General features: G+C 35.6%; 1 protein-coding gene across 1 annotated transcript in view; it reads right to left on the minus strand.

The window, feature by feature from the left end:
• Positions 1–568, minus strand: part of LIN7A (lin-7 homolog A (C. elegans)) — a 165,688-nt gene that overhangs the window by 64,343 nt on the left and 100,777 nt on the right. The gene's annotated exons all lie outside the window — the stretch shown is intronic.

The raw sequence follows: 568 nt of genomic DNA on the forward strand, positions 1-568 counted from the left end.
GAATGTTGTAGCGTTTAATATTGTCCTGGAGGTCTCTGAGATTGTCCTCATTTCTTTTAATTCGTTTTTCTTTTATTCTCTCTGATTCATTTATTTCTACCATTCTATCTTCTAATTCACTAATCCTATCTTCTGCCTCTGTTATTCTACTATTTGTTGCCTCCAGAGTGTTTTTAATTTCATTTATTGCATTATTCATTATATATTGACTCTTTTTTATTTCTTCTAGGTCCTTGTTAAACCTTTCTTGCATCTTCTCAATCCTTGTCTCCAAGCTATTTATCTGTGATTCCATTTTAATTTCAAGATTTTGGATCAATTTCACTATCATTATTCGGAATTCTTTATCAGGTAGATTCCCTATCTCTTTCTCTTTTGTTTGGTTTGGTGGGCATTTATCCTGTTCCTTTATCTGCTGGCTATTCCTCTGTCTCTTCATCTTCTTAAAATTGCTGAGTTTGGGGTGTCCTTTCTGTATTCTGGCAGTTTGTGGAGTTCTCTTTATTGTGGCTTTTCCTCGCTGTGTGTGGGTTTGTACAGGTGGCTTGTCAAGGTTTCCTGGTTAGGG

Source organism: Bison bison, unplaced genomic scaffold, assembly GCF_000754665.1.
Source record: "Bison bison bison isolate TAMUID 2011002044 unplaced genomic scaffold, Bison_UMD1.0 scf7180017864535, whole genome shotgun sequence".
NCBI classification, from domain to species: domain Eukaryota; kingdom Metazoa; phylum Chordata; class Mammalia; order Artiodactyla; family Bovidae; genus Bison; species Bison bison.